The 14141-nt window shown below is 42.1% G+C and overlaps 1 long non-coding RNA gene across 1 annotated transcript; it reads left to right on the top strand.

Annotated features, from left to right (window-relative positions):
- The first annotated feature begins 3901 nt into the window (after positions 1 to 3901).
- On the top strand, positions 3902 to 10921 carry LOC102547398 (uncharacterized). Its single transcript, XR_015633686.1, has 4 exons — positions 3902 to 3959; positions 9554 to 9656; positions 9772 to 9819; positions 9949 to 10921. It is a non-coding gene; the product is annotated as an uncharacterized LOC102547398 (long non-coding RNA).
- Positions 10922 to 14141: the final 3220 nt, after the last annotated feature.

The raw sequence follows: 14141 nt of genomic DNA, 5'->3' as shown, positions 1-14141 counted from the left end.
AAGGCAGGTGAATTGTGAATTTGAGCCAGCCGGGGCCACATAGAAAGTAAAAGGCGAGATGGAGCATTGTAGAACATACCTTTAACGGTGGCACTGGGAAGGCAGAGGGGCATATGGGTCTGTGTGAGTTTCAGGGTAGTCAGAGTTACATGGTTAGACACTGGAAAGGGGAGGGAGGTCTCTAGGAAACAGACTTCTGCATAACTGTAAATTTCATGTGTAACAGAATTGTACAAGTCAGCAAGGAAACGAAGCAAGTAGAAAATACTAGGACAATTGGTTATCCATATAAAAGGAAACGCTTTGCTCAATACCAGGTCCCAGGCAGATCAAACATCTAAATGTGAAGCAAACTGTGAAGTTGAAAACTTTTGGAGAAAACGTGAAATACCCTTATGAATCTGAGAATAGGGGAGAACCTCTTAAGGTTGACAAAAGATAGTGATGGGCGTTGTGTGTGGACACTAAGTATCCCCAGAAGGCTCAGGAAGTGAGCAGTGTTCAGAGCTCACCTTTCGGGATGTTGGATCATGAAGACTCTTGACTCAATGAGTGGTTTAATATTGATTGATGCATGGTTCCCTGTCACTATTGGAAGCTAGTGAAATGTTAGGACTTGGAGTCTTGTTAAAGGAAGTAGGTGACTAGAAGTATACCTTTGAGTGATGTATGTTATCCCTGGCCCCTTTCTGGTTTTTTTTTTTTTTTTTTTGGTTCTTTTTTTCGGAGCTGGGGACCGAACCCAGGGCCTTACGCTTCCTAGGTAAGTGCTCTACCACTGAGCTAAATCCCCAGCCCCGGCCCCTTTCTGTTTTATAGGCTCCCTGCCATGATGTTCAGCCTTGTGCCAAGCCCATAGTAACAAAACCAGTACACCATGGATGAGAATCTGAGCCAAAATAAGTATTTTCTCCTTTAAGTTGATGTTTTCTTGGGTATTTGTCACAATAACAAAAAGCTAATAAAATAATAAAAAAAAATACATTTGGGGTCCAGGAATCGGCAGACAAACTACACAAACACTGACCTCAGTCAGACAAGGATAATTTATTGAGCATTTGCCCCAGTACTGATTGATCAGGGCCAAAGACCAGACTCAGAAGGTGACTGCAACCTTGAGCGCTACAGAGCTTTTAAGTCTGAAATCCACAAACATGTGTGCCAAATTGTTCCACCAATCAGGATTTAGGGATAGGGGATCTCCTTAGGAACATGTCTCTCTCTGTTGTACACTTTTCCTGTTCCCATTGGCTGGGGTATTCATCTCTGGTGGAACAACTCACATCGCCTAATACCCATGTCTGAACTCACCAACCAGGATATCGGTTACACATGTACATATATCTCTTTCTGCCATGTAGAACGTCAACTCCCAGGGAGTTCTTAGGAACTTAAAACTATTCAATCCCTACTCGAAACGGAAGTCTTACTTCAAATAACTTCTTATATTGGCGCAGGCGTCTCTCTTATGTTGGGGTCCATCCCAGGAGAAGCTTACAAAAGCAAAAACAAAAAAACAAAAAAACAAAAAAAAAACCAAAAAACGTAAAAGCTCATACACAGGTGCAGGAAGTGCTGCCGGGCCATTGGCTCAGGTCCAGGATCACTGTGGCTCGCTGCTGTAAAAGCAGTTCTAACTGACCTTTATTATGATTGGCTCCCAGGAGCTTCAAAGCACAGAATATGCAGTCAACTCGGGCATGAGAAGGTTTCCGTGTAGCAACATTAGCAACCTAAAACGGTTAGACAGTTACACAGGCTTTAACACAGGCAAGATGTCTTTAACTGAAAAGATAAGCCACAAACTATAACTGATTTTTCTTTGCTTAGTTGAGGCAGAATCTCTGGGATCTCAGAAGCCGAGCTTGCTATTTAGGCAAAGGAAACCCGCAGCTCTGGTCCTCCTGTCTCTATTTCCCTAGTGCTGGAATTACAAGTGATACACAGTGCTGGGGACTGAGCCCAGCATGATGTGCAAGCGCTCTGGTACCTAAGTTACATTCAGTGATAGATTGTTTGTTTGTTTGTTTGTTTGTGTGTTTGTTTGTTTTTGTTCATTTGTTTTCATCCCCAGCACTGCTTTCCTCCCAGTCACCCACCTCCCACAACCCTTCCCCCACACTCCTCCCCTGAGTAAGTGGGGGCCCTCTAGGGTTTCCCCCAACTCTAGCACATCAAGTCTCTGCTAGGCTGGGTGCATTTTCTCCCACTGAAGCCAGACAAGGCAGCCCAGTTAGAAGAACATATTCCATATATAGGCAACAGCTTTTAGGACAGCCCCCACTCCAGTTATTCAGGACCCACGTGAAGACCAAGCTGCACATCTACTGCATATGTGTGGCGGTAGGCGTAGGTCCAGCTGTTATGTGTTCTTTGGGTTGTGGTTCAGTCTCTGAGAGCCCCAAGGGTCCAGGTTAATTGATTCTGATGGTCTTCCTGTGGAGTTCCAATCCAGGCTGCAATCCTTCCTCCTGTTCTTCCATAAGCATCCCCAAGCCCCATTCACTGTTTGGTTGTGGGTGTCTGTATCTGCCTGAGTCGGCTGCTGGGTGGAGTCTCTCATAGGACAGCCATGCTGCTGTCTGCAAGATAACAGAATATCATTAATAAGGTCAGGGATTGGTGCTTGTCCGTGGGATGAGTCTCAAGTTGGGCTGGTTATTGGTCGGCTGTTCCCTCAGTCTCTTCTCCATCCCTAATCCCTGTTTTTCTTATAGATAATGTAAATTCTGGATTGAAACTTTTGTGGGTGGGTGGGTATTCCTATCACTCTTCGGTTACTGACTGGCCATAGAAGGCAGCCTCTCAGGCTCCATATCCCCAATGCTGTATGTCACAGCTGGGAGCAATCCCATTGATTCCTGGGTGCCTCTCCTATCCCAGGTCTCTTCCCAACCCCAAATCCTCTCATTCCCCTCCTGATTCCCTCTCCCACCCAGTTCTCTCCCTCCATCTGCCCTCCATGACCATTCAATTTCCCCTTCCAAGCCTTGCTTGTGCTTTCCTTCCTGTCCAGCCTCCTTGGGTCTGTGGAGTGTACATGGTACTTGTGTTTTATGGCTAATAGCCACTTATAAGTGAGTACATACCATGTATTTCTTTTAGGACTGGGTTACCTAACTCAGGACGGTATTCTCAAGATCCATCCATTTGCCTACAAAATTCATTATGTCTGTGCTTTTCATAGCTGAATAGTATTCCATTATGTAGATGTACCACATTTTCTTTATCCATTCTTCAGTTGAGGGACATATAGGTTGTTTCCAGTTTTTGGATATTACAAATAAAGCGACTATGAACATAGCTGACCAAGTGTCTTTGTGGAGCATCTTTTGGGTATGTGTCCAGGAGTGGTAAAGCTGCGTCTTAAGGTAGCTCTATTCCCAGTTTTCTTAGAAACAACCAAATTGATTTCCAGAATGGGTGTACAAGTTTGCACTCCCACCAGCAGTGGAAGAGTGTTCCCCTTGCTCCATGTCCTCACCAACATGTGCTATTGGAATCCCAGAACTGTTTTGATTTGCATTTCCCTGATGACTAAGGACTTTGAACATCTAAGTACTCCTCGGCCATTTGAGATTCCTCTGTCGAGAATGCTTTCTGTGGCCCATTTTCATTTGGGCTGTTGGAGTCTAACTTTTTGGGTTCTTTGTAAATTTTGGATATTAGCTCTTTCTCAGATGTAAATATTCTGGTAAATATTCTTTCCCAATCAGTAAGTTGGTGTTTTGTCTTATTGACAGTGTCCTTTGCTGTGGGATGATGTCACAGGTGAGGCAGATACAAGATAGAAGGAGGTCTGTCATTGGACGAGAAGGAAGGGTGGGTGGGAGAAAAGTTTGAAGGAAGAGGAGGAGACTGGGACGGAAAGAGGAAGAGACAGGAAGGAGAGAGAGAGGGCAGTCACGGCAGAGAGAAAATGGAAGCTGATGTTAAGATTCCACTCTGTGTATTTACAGGTTGTTATTAATGTTCTTAAGGAATGGATGTGTACTGGGCTTTGTATGTTTAGGTGGGCAATTATATCTTATCATTTGGCCAAAGGTTATTGTGTTGTGTGTTCTTTCATGTAGCAATTTAAGTGTAAGAATGTGTGTGGCGGCTGGGCTGGGCTGCCACAGAGTTGGGATGTGTGTTTCTGGCATGGAAACCTGCCTTGGGAACTAGATAGGTAGAGAGATTGCTACCAGGCTCAGAGAGAGGCCTTTGGCAATGTGATATGGGATGGAGCAGAGTGGGTGAGACGCTTTGCTGACTGAGAATTAAGATATCCAGCAGACGATTTAGGACACTGTGGTGTGGACCTAGTGAGATAAAAGGCAACCTCACATTTTTTTTTTATTTTTTATATTTTTACAACACTTTGCCTTACAGAAGCTTCGCAGTTTCATGAGGTGCCGATAATCAATTGAGAACCTGAGCCATTGGAGTTCTGTTCAGAAAATTGTCTCCTGTGCCTATGCATTCAAGAGTGTTTCCCTCGGGGTTGGGGATTTAGCTCAGTGGTAGAGCGCTTGCCTAGCAACCGCAAGGCCCTGGGTTTGGTCCCCAGCTCCGAAAAAAAGAAAAAAAAAAAAAAAAAGAGTGTTTCCCTCTTTCTCTTCTATGAGATTTCATGTGTCCAGTTTTATTCTGAGGTCTTTAATCCATTTAGACTGGTAGTTTTTGCAGAGTGATAAATATGGATATATTTTCTTTCTTCTACAGGTAGACATCCAGTTAGTCCAGCACCATTTGTTGAAGATGCTTTCATTTTTCCATTGGATGGCTTTGGCCTCTTTATCAAAAATCAAGTGTCCATAGGTGTATTTATTTCTAGGTCTTTGATTGAATTCTATTGATCACTGGATATGTTTCTGTACCGATACCAGGCAGTTTTTATCACTATTGGTTTGTAGTACAGCTTGAGGTCAAAGATGGCGACTCCTCCCATAGTTTTTATTGTTCAGGATTGTTTTGACTCTTCTGGGTTTATTGTTTTTCAATATAAAGTTGAGAATTGCTCTTTCAAGGTCTATAAAAACTGCGTTGGAATTTTGATGGGGATTGCATTGAATCTGTAGATTGCTTTTGATAAGATGGCCATTTTCACTATGTTAATCCTGCCTATTCATGAGCATGGGAGATCTTTCCATCCTCTGATATCTTTTCCAATTTCGTTCTTCGGGGACTTGAAGTTCTTGTCATAGCGACCTCTTACTTTCTTGGTTAGAATCACAGCAAGATGGATGTTGTTTCCCTAAGTCCTTTCTTGGCCAATTTATCATTTGTATAAAGGCGGGCTACTGATTTCTTTGAGTTAATTTTGTATCCAGACAGTTTGCTGGAACTTTATCAGCTCTAGGAGTTCCCTGGTAGAATTTTTGAGGTACACTTTCATATTATTCAAAAGATACTTTGACTATTGCTTTCCCAGTTCGCATCCCCTTGATATCCTTACTTGTCTTACTGCTCTGGCCAGAATTTCAAGTTTCATTTAATAGATAGGGAGAGAGTGGGAAGCTCTGTCTTGTCCCTGATTTCAGTGGGCATGTTTTAAGTTTCTCCCCATTCAGTATGATGTTGACTATTGGTTTGCTGTGTGTCGCTTTGATTGTGTTTGATTATGTGTCCAATATCTCTGACTTCTCTTAAGACTTTTTAACATGAAGGGGTACAGGATTTTCTCAAAGGCTTTCTCAGCATCAAATGAGATGATTATGTGATTTTTTTTTCTTTCAATTTGTTTATATGGTGGATTACATTGATGGATTTTCATATATTGAACCATCCCTGCATCCCTGGAATGAAGCCAACTTGATCATGATGAATGATGTCTTTGATGTGTTCCTGGATTCAGTTTGCAAGACTTTATTGAGTAGTTTTGCATCAATATTCATTTAAAAAATCTGCCTGAAGTTCTCTTTCTTCATTGAGTCTTTGTGTGCTTTAGGTCTCAGGGTGACTGTGGCCTCATAGAATGAGTTTGTCAGTGTTGAGGAGTATGGGCATTGGTTCTTCTTTGAAAGTCTGGTAGAATTCTGCACTAAAACCATCTGGCACTGGGCTTTTTTGGGTTGGGAGACTTTTAATGACTGGTTCTCTTTCTTTGGGGGTTACAGAGCTGCTTAAATAGTTTACCTGATCTGGACCTAACTTTGGTGTCTGTCTAGAAAACTATCCATTTTATTATGATTTTCCAATTTTGTGGAGTACAAGCTTTTGAAGTAAGACCTAATGATTCTTTGAATTTCCTCAGGATCTGTTGTTATGTCTCCTGTTTCATTTCTGATTTTATCTATTTGGATACTATCTCTCTGTCTTTTGGTTAGCTTGGCTAAGGATTTATCTCTCTTGTCGATTTTCTCAAAGAACCATCTCTTGGTCTCATTGATTCTTTGAATTATTTTCTTTTGTTTCTAACTGATTGATTTCAGCCCTGATTTTGATTATGTCCTGCCCTTATGTATTCCTCTTCAGAACGCTTACTTCTTTTTGTTTCTGGTGAAGTTTTAAGTTGCTGGTATAAGAATTTTCTAATTTCTTTATGAAGGCACTTAGTGCTACCAACTTCCCACTTAGCAAGGTTTTCATTGTGTCCCATAAATTTGGGTATGATGTGCCTTCATTTTCATTGAATTCTAGAAAGCTTAAATTTCTTTATTTTTTTTCCCTGACCCAGAGATCATTAAGTAGAGAGTTGCTCAGTTTCTATGAGTGTGTAGGCTTCCTGGTGTTTCTGATGTTGAAGTCCAGCATTAATCCATGATGATCTGATAAGAATCAAACCATTATTTCAATTTTCTTGTATCTGTTGAGGCTTGCTTTATGACCAACTATACAATCAATTTTAGAGAAGAATCCCGTGAGGTGCTGAGAAGAGGTATATTATTTTGTGTTTGGGTGAAATATTCTGTAGATGTCTGTTAGGTTTATCTCATTCATCATGTCTCTTAGTTTCATTATTTCTCTTAGTTTGTGACTGGATGACCTGTTAATTGGTGAGGTGTTGAAGTCTCCCACTACTAATGTGTGGAGTTCAATGTGTGATTTAAGCTTTAGGAAAGTTTCTTTTACAAATATGTTTGGGGCAGAAATGTTAAGAATTAAGATACCATCTTGGTAGATTTTTCTTCTGATGAGTATAAAGTGTCCTTCCCTGGCTCTTTTGGTTAATTTTGGTGAAAGTCTATTTTATTAGATATTAGAATGACTATTCCAGCTTGCTTCTTGGGTCCATTTGCTTAGGAAACTTTTTTCCAGTCCTTCACTCTGAGGTAATGTCTACCTATCTTTATTGAGAAAGTATGTTTCTTGTGTGCAGTAGAATGATGGATCCTGTTCTCACATCAATTCTGTTACCCTGTGTCTTTGTATTGGGGAATTGAGTCAATTGATGCTGAGAGATATTAATGACCAATGATTGTTATTTCCTGTTATTTTGATGTGGGAGGAGTGTGTGTGTGTGTGTTCTTTCCTTGCTTTTGCTGGTGTGGAATTACTTATTTCCTGTGCTTTCTTGGATGTAGTTATCCCCCCGCCCCCAGCTCTCTCTGTGTGCAGTAACATTCCCCAGGCCCCAAATCAGGCACCCCCTTTATAGGGTCACTCCCTGCTCTGTACTGGGAGGGGCACCACTTTCGCCATTAGTTTTCAGACTAGGGCTAGCATGGAGTGGATTCTGGTGTGTTTGACAGAACAAGCATCATGCAAGTAGCAACTACACCAACCCCATTCAGACCAACATCTCGCTCACTCTGGAAGTGGTAAATCCTGAACCAATATTGCAATGGTAAAGCACACTCCTGCGTGAAGAAAGAGACATAAAAACCACAATGAGGTCCCATTTCAAGCCCAGCAAGATGGCTCTTTAAAGAACCAAATCCACCTACGGCAATGCGCTCCTATAATTCCCAGTCGAATCAGGGAGACTGTGTGCTGGAGACCAACCTGGGCCAAGGGACCCGACTTCAGAGAAAAGGAAAGCCCAGCGAGGTTGGAGTCTTGTGTGCTGTCGGCAGAAATGTAAAGACTGCAGACGCTGCATAAGACAATTTGGCATTTCTTCATAAAGCCAAAATAAGCCGGGTGTGTTGTCTTCTACCTGTAATCCCAGCACTCCGGAGATGAAAGCAGGATTTCTGCAAATTCAAAGAGAGCCTGGTCTACCAAAACACTGTCCCAAAAAATAAAAATAAAGGGCTGGAGAGATGGCTCAGCAGTTAAGAGCACTGACTGCTCTTCCAAAGGTCCTGAGTTCAATTCCCGGCAACCACATGGTGGCTCACAACCATCTGTAATGGGATCTGATGCCTCCTTCTGGTGTGTCTTCTGGTGTGTGCTACAGTGCACTTATAGATAATAAATAAATAAATCTTAAAAAAAGAGAAGGCACATCTTTAAAAAAAAAATAAACAAGATTGCCATATATCTCAGTAATTCTACTTCCAGTTGTATGCTGAGAAGAACTGAGGGGCCAGAGTGACGGCTCGATGGTTCACAGCACTTACTATTCTGCCAGAGAACCTGGGTTCAATTCCCAGCACCCACATGGAGGCTCACAATCATCTGTAACTCCAGTCTCAGGGGCCCAGACATCATCGTATGGCCTCTGACACTGCATACATGTGGTGCACAGACCGACGAGCAGTTCATACCTACGCATAGCCAAAGCAACTCTACCCATAAAGTAAATTAATAATTTAGGCTGGGAATGGCAGTGTACTCAGAAGGCAAAGGCAAGACAATCTCTGTGAGTTTGAGGCCAGCCTGGTCTAAATAGCAAATGCCAGGACAACCAAGACTACATAGGGATCCTGTCTCAAAAAGCAGAGTGTGAGAGAGACAATAAAGATTGATTTATATCAGAATTATTCACAAGAATTATACATAAGAGCAAGTCGACTTGGAGGTGGATACCTGCAATCCCAGTACTTGAATTTGGGCCTAGCCTGGTCTACAGAGTCTGCCTCTCTGGAGGAGATGTATATGTATGTGTGTACATATATATGTATATGTGTATATATATGTGTGTGTGTGTGTGTATGTATATGATGTGTGTATATATATATATATATATATGTGTGTGGTGTATGTATATATATCCATGCAATATTACAGTATGTATATACACATATATATGTACACAATGGATCACTATTCAGCCTTTAAAAGGAAGTAACTTGTGATATATATTCCAACATGAACAGACCCTAAGGATATTATGCTGTGTGAAATAAGCCAGCACAGAAGATGGAAAGTGTATGATTCAATTCATGTGAGATACTAAAAATAGCCAAAATCACAGAGGAGAAAATAGAAAGGTGGTTGTTAGGGGTCAAGGGAGGAAGAATCGGGAATTATTATTAAATGGGTTAGAGTTTCACTTTGACCGTCTGTCCCATTCTGGCAATGGGTGGTGACAGTAATGGACAACAAGGAGAGTGTCTTTAATCCTCCTGAACTGTACACTGAGAATGGTTAGCAAATCAAGTTTTAGATTGGAAGATTATTTCAAGGGTTTTCTTTTATTCTTCCTTTTTTTTTTTCCCCTCAATGGGGATTCATTTTCCAGGATGGGGAAACATGACTGAACATTGCCGTGACATCAGAGAGGGTAAAGCCCGTTCCTTTCGAGACTCTATGTAAGAAGCTTTCCCACTGGGCCGTCCAACCAGGTTTTCAGCTGCCTTCAATTCATCTATATTATCTATCTTACCTATATAATCATATATATATGATTATACCTACATATATACCTATATAATCATCTATATTACCTATGTTTTTCAGGAGCTCATGATTCCAAAAGTCAAGAATATTCATGGAATATTCTGGAGCGTGAGTTCGGGAAATCTGTCCTTGGGCCTGCCTTCGTGGACCTAATGACCCTGAAGGAGCTATCATCCCGTGATGAATGGATTATGAGGGGATGCACCCACTTGTTTTCTGTTGCCTCCCCTTTTTCAGGTGGCCCCAACTTCCAACTACGCTAGATTGAGCCAAGGCGCCCTTTCTTGTCCTCTTCCTCTTGCTATCACAAACGCCGTGCACAAAAGACGCTTAGGTGAGGAAAGGTTTATCTGATGTACACTGCAGCACTGAGGGAAGTCAAGGCAGGAACCCGAAGGCCAGACTGTGTACTACTACAGGAGGCATTGTCTCCAGCTAAGGAATTCACCTCAGCCAAGGATGTACAGCAGAAACCTTGGAGGCAATGCGTGTTGCTCATTTGCTGCTGTAGAGGAATGCTAATCCAGCAACATGGCTCTTTTGGCAAGGGATCCTATCCAACAACCTTCTAGACATATGTGATCAGCTGGACTGCAGACACACACCACACCCTGGACTGGAATCCCTCTGACTGGAATACAGGCATGCCCTTAGAACATTCCTTTAATCCCTAATAGTGAAGGTAAGGCAAGTTTGTAGAAGGAAGCAGCTGTGCTTGAAAGTGATGCGGGGTAGATAAAGTGATGAACCAGGGGGAAAATTTGACAGAACAAGTCTGAGATTGGATAAGCCCAACTCTCATGAGAACAGCACAGGAAAGAGAAGCCATTTCGGAGCAGTGCAGGCAGAGGTAGACAGTTGGGAATCAGTTTCAGTCAGTGCAGTACATGCAAGACAGTTGAGTTTGTGAGCTCTGCTCAGTCTGCGAAGCTCATGTAGTGCAGGTCAACGATGGCAGTAGAAGCTAAGGAATAGGGAGGAGCCAGAGTATTAGAGCGAATTGGCAGAGTTAGTTATGAGGACAAGCAGAGCAAATCAGTGAGAAGCCAAGAGAAGCCAGATTGAATCAGCCAGCTTGGAGACAAGTTTGAGCCAGGACAGCTAAAGTAAACCAGCCAGAGATCAGAAAAAAAACTAGAAAGGTGATCTTATTCAGCAGAAAGCCTCCAAGACATTTATATCTGGTAAATAAAAGATACACTTACATGCAGGCTAATGTTTCTCTAGCCTTCTTATACTGACCAATGATAGCACTGCCAATATTGGGCTAGACCCTCCTACATCGACTAAAAAAATCAACAACCTTCCCATAGACATGTCCATAATTCAACCTGATCGAGGTTATACTTCAATTGAAGCTTCCTTTTTCAGATGACTGTAGTCTGTGATGTTGACAGCTAACGCTAGCAAGGACATATCCCTACGTTAGTCAAGATCAGACAGTAAGAACAATGAAGAAATACAAACTTTCTGATAATTCTTCCTGTCAAGGATTAAAAAGCTGGAACACAAGGAAAACACAGCATAAGTCAAGGTCACGAACACTGATATTTAAATTGATATATCTAGGAGGCTCAGTTATCTCTTCCACCTTGACTTGGCCTAAAATCACCTCGAGGGAAAAAGTCTTAATTGAGTTATTGTCCTTTTCAGGTTGGTCTGTTGGACTTGTCTGAGAAGGAATGTCTTGATTATTGATTAATAGAGCAGGGTCCAGCTCAGTGTGAGTGGCACCATCCGTGGGAGAATGGGCTGTGTGGAGAAGGTAGTGAGAGCTCCATCGAGCAATGCTCTTCCCAGATTCCTATCTGTAGGCTTCATCTCTGAGGTCTCCGAGTGATGTGCTGTGGCCTGGAAGTGTAAGCCAAACAACACCAACTTGCTTTGGTCATAGTATTTGTCACAGCAGCAGATATCAAACTAGAATGCAAGTTCAAGATCTCCCGAAAATACTGAGGGAGGAGCAGAACCAAAACTTTGTTAGTGACATTTCAATAAGGTCACCAGAAGTGACTAGAAAGTAACGGCCTGAGCGGGGCTGTTGGGGGAGTATAAAACTGCAGGGAAGATTAAAAGGAGACCCAACCCCATGTTTCTCTCATGCCATGATTTCTCTAGATCTTGTTCAATCCATTTATAAGGTGGAGCCCAGGTGAGTATGGCTATATCAGTATGACATCCAAGAACCTGTGGCTTCAGGATTTCCTCATCAAGGAGCTATATTAGGACTGAAAGAATCAAGAAAGAAATCATATCCGGAAGGAAGAACACCATGTAGTCGTTGGGGTCTAAGATTTGATTTAAAACAACAGATTTTAGAGGCTATGTGAGGCGGCTTAGAGGAAAGGGTGGTTCCCATCAGCTCACACATTTGATTCTCAGTTGGTGGAACTGGTTGGGACATGTGTCACTAGGAGTAGGCTTTCGGGTTTCAAAAGACTTCCACCATTCCCAAGCCCATCTCTGCCTCCTGCTTGCTGGTCATAGGTGAGCTCTCAGCCGTCCCTGCTACCATGCCTTTGCTCTACCATTACGGAATCTCACCCTCTAAAGCTCTGAGCCCCAAATCAAATACTTTTTTTTATAAGTTTTTGTAAATTTCCTTGGCCAGAGTGTTTTGCCACAGCAGTAGAAAACTAATTAATATAGAGGATAAAGATGGACATGATGACACACACCTTTAATCCCAGCACTTGGGGGGACAGAGGCAGGCAGATCTCTAAGTTAAAGGCCAGCCTGGTCTATAGAGTCAGTTAGTTCCAAGACAAGCAAGGTTGCACAGAGAAACCCTGTCTCAAAACAACAATAATAATAAAAAATATAGATATAATAGATGGATGGATGGATAGATAGATAATAGATAGATGGATGGATGGATAGATAGATAATTAATAGATAATAGATAGATAGATAGATAGATAGATAGATAGATAGATAGATAGATAGATAGATAGATAGATAGATAGATACTAAGTCTGAAAACCATCTTGAATTTAATGTCCTGGACCCATATGGTGGAAGGAAAGAGAGAACTGATATGTGCAAGTTCTTCTCTCCATGTGACCACTATAACATTTGGGTGACTTGGGTGTACACACAAACACACACACACACACACACTAAAAAATAGATCCAATAAAAATGTTTTTAAAAGACAGTTTATTGGATAGTTACAATGTTTCAGATATTGGTGGAGAAGTAGAAGGGAGAATTCTGTGGGAGAGACAGAAACCAAAACTGAGATGGCCTAAGAAAGAGGGAGGGCTGAGTTGTTGGGACCTCCTTGGAAGGAGAAAACGCGGTACTGGGTATGAAGAAAATATTCTGTGATCCCTCAAATACACCGTAGAAGCCCGCTGGAACAAGAGCGCATGTGTGTTTCCAGCACCCCTCTAGTCAGCAATGAACATTGACTGTGGTCACCAACCAGAAGAATCAAGTTACTTTCGTGCACTCCGAGGCCGTGGTTACAATGTTCGCTGAAGAACCAAGGCTCGATGCAAGCTCCAGAAGTTGGATCTATAATTGATAAACCTCCAGTTCTAGAACAGCACCTAGCGGTCAATAAATACCCATCAGATAAACCTTCTGGGGGGTGGGGGGTGGGGGGAACACAGGCTCCCATTCCTTAAACACTACTGGAACATTTTTTTCCCATTTTGTATTGCTTATTTTATTTATTTTTTCTTTTTTTTCAGAGCCGGGGACCGAACCCAGGGCCTTGCACTTGCTAGGCAAGAGCTCTACCGCTGAGCTAAATCCCCAACCCCAGTTTTTTTTTTTTCCGCTTATTTTATTGATTGACATTTCAAACGTTATCCCCCTTGCCGGTTTCCCCTCCACGAACCCCCTATCCTCTACCCCTTCCCCCTGCCTCTATGAGGATGCTCTCCCACTACTACTGGAGCTTTTAAAGAGCAGGAATTTTTGTGTTTATTTTTTTAAAGATTTATTTATTATATAATGAGTATTATATTATATATGAGCTGTCTTCAGACACACCAGAAGAGGGCATCAGATCTCATTTTTTTTCTTTTTTTTTTTTTTTTTTTTTTTTTTTTTCGGAGCTGGGGACCGAACTCAGGGCCTTGCGCTTGCTAGGCAAGCGCTCTACCACTGAGCTAAATCCCCAACCCCATCAGATCTCATTACAGATGGCTGTGAGCCACCATGTGGTTGCTGGGATTTGAACTCAGGACCTCTGGAAGAGCAGTTGGTGCTCTTAACCACTGAGCCATCTCTCCAGCTCTGTGTTTATTTTTACAAAGATGTAAAAGTGATTTTTTTTTTAAAGTCTTAGAAGCTGTGGTGGTTTGGATAAAAATGACCCCCACCCACCCCCATAGGGTCATAGATTTGAATGTTTACTCACCAAGGCATGGCACTATTAGGTGTGCCCTTGTTGGAGGAGGGGCAATAGTGGTAAACTT

This window comes from Rattus norvegicus, chromosome 11 (assembly GCF_021556685.1).
Source record: "Rattus norvegicus strain SHRSP/BbbUtx chromosome 11, alternate assembly SHRSP_T2T, whole genome shotgun sequence".
NCBI lineage: Eukaryota > Metazoa > Chordata > Mammalia > Rodentia > Muridae > Rattus > Rattus norvegicus.
This window is presented reverse-complemented; position numbering and strand designations above follow the sequence as displayed.